Below are 2,194 nucleotides of genomic sequence, written 5' to 3'. Positions count from 1 at the left end.
GACTCTGGCCCTCATTTCAAACCCTATAAGATAAACTTGTTAAGATGCCTGTTAATTGATGGTTGACCTGTTAATAGTGTTTCAGAAATCCCAGGTACATTCCAGTTGGTCACAGGCTGTTTGTCTAACTTAGCATACAAACCCCTTCCTCCTGTCTTGCTGCTGTTAAATACACATCCATCTCTTTGTCCCTAATAAATTGCATTTTGTGCTATTCTAGATTCATCCATTTTTTTTATTTGGTCTCTTAATAACTTCTGCTTTTGGTGACCTCTGCTTATACATTGGACTCTCTTGAAAGACTTCTTGAAAAGAAATCTTTAAAGATTTCTTTTTCAGATAGTTCATTGTTAATATACGGAAATTATGTATGTTGAATTGTAAGCTGCAACTTTATTGAATTCTCTCATTGTTTCTAATGTGCCCCCCACCTTTTTTGGTGGAGTCTTTACAGTTTTCTACACTGAGGTCATGTCATTTGTTTATGAGAGAAGTCAATTTTTCTTTTTCCTTTGCCATTAGGATGTTTTTGATTTCTTTTTCTTGCTTAATTGCTCTGGCTGGGACCCCTAGGTTGAGAAAAATGATAAAAGTGGGCATCTTTGCCTTGTTCTTGATTTTTAGAGAAAAATCTTTCAACATTTTTACCATTGAGTATGATGTTAGCGCAAGCTTATGATGTATAGCCTACCTAATATTCAGGTATATTCCCTCTATCATAATTTGTTGAGAGTTTATTTCTTTTTTAAAAAAATGGTAGAATGAATATTTTATTGGCAGTAGGATATATAGTTTCTGAACTTCATACTTTTCATAAATTTAAAAAAAATACAAGTTTTGAACAACTGATGGATGGTTATATTGTTCAGAAATCATAGACAAATCCATTAATGGTGGCATCAAGCTTTTCCTTATTAGCTCCAGAAAACTCACCTACCTTTTGACACTTTTAATAAATTGGAAAGTGGGCATGCATTTGACTTTATGCACCTCAGTAATATTCTGACAGTTGTCTACAACTACTTTAAGGAACAACAAGTTGGAATACTATTCAGAGAGGGAATGAAAGAGACCCTTGATCATTTTGCAAGGGCCACATCACATAGCTGAAAAGTCAACTACTACCACATCACATAGCTGAAAAGTCAACTATTACTACAAGCTTGTCTCCTGCAGACTCCAAGCTTTACTGAAAAGCTTCCTGGTTGCTGATCTGCTTCACCATTTTGGCTGTTGGGAGTCTAATGAGTGACTGTTGCATCTGATGGAAACGGATCCAAGGCACCAAGGGACAGAGTTGGGAGGGGAGCTTGCAGCCTGCCTTATTTTTATCTTTTTTTCCTTTTTAAAAAATTTGAACATTAAGCCTCTGTTTGCATCACTAATAAATAATTGACTTCCCCAAAAAGGTTAAAAAAATCATGCATTAAAACTGTACATAATAGTGAGATTGAAAGTTTTTATTTTTTGTCATAAAAGATGATGAAAATGCTTTTCTGCATCTATTGTGTGGTCAAATGGTCTTTGTCCTTCATTTTGTTAATGTGATCCATCAATCTATTACTTTGCTTATTTGAACTATCCTTGCATTCCAAAGATAAATCCCACCTGCTCATGGCAAATGATGCTCTCACTGGGATGTTGAATTTCAGTCGCTAGCATTTTGTTGAGAATTTTCGGATCTGTACTTATCAGGGATTTTGGACTGTAATTTCCCTTCCTTGTAGTGTACTGATCTGACTTTGGTGTCAGGGTAATGCTGACTTTGTATAGTTAATATATAAAAATTCTCCCCTCTTCAATATTTTGGAAGAATTTGAAAAGGACTGATATCAATTCTTCTTTAAATGTTCGGTAGAATTCAGCCCTGAAGCCATCAGGTCCTGAACTTTTCTTTGATGGAAGATTTTAAAATTATTACTAAGTCAGTCTCCTGACTTATGATTGGTCTGTTCAGAGTTTCATCATAATTCCATCTTGAAAGGTGGTGTATTTGTAGGAGTCTATTCATTTCCTGAAAGTTATCTAACTTGTTGGTATGTAATTGTTTAGTCTCATAATTCTTTGTATTTTTGTGGTATGTGTTATAATGTCTCCTTTTTCTGATTTTACTTATTCAAGTCTTTTCTCATTTTTAAAAGTTTGTCCAGCTAAAAATTGGCTTTTTTTTTTTTCTGGTCAACCAGTTTTGGGG

General features: G+C 34.5%; 1 pseudogene; it reads right to left on the bottom strand.

The window, feature by feature from the left end:
* Nucleotides 1-865: 865 nt before the first annotated feature.
* LOC144368754 (thioredoxin pseudogene) lies at nt 866-1,296 on the bottom strand (annotated as a pseudogene).
* Nucleotides 1,297-2,194: the final 898 nt, after the last annotated feature.

Source organism: Ictidomys tridecemlineatus, chromosome 11 (assembly GCF_052094955.1).
Source record: "Ictidomys tridecemlineatus isolate mIctTri1 chromosome 11, mIctTri1.hap1, whole genome shotgun sequence".
In the NCBI taxonomy this organism is placed as follows: Eukaryota; Metazoa; Chordata; class Mammalia; order Rodentia; family Sciuridae; genus Ictidomys; species Ictidomys tridecemlineatus.
Note: the sequence above shows the minus strand (reverse complement) of the source record. Positions and strands in the feature narration are given on the sequence as shown.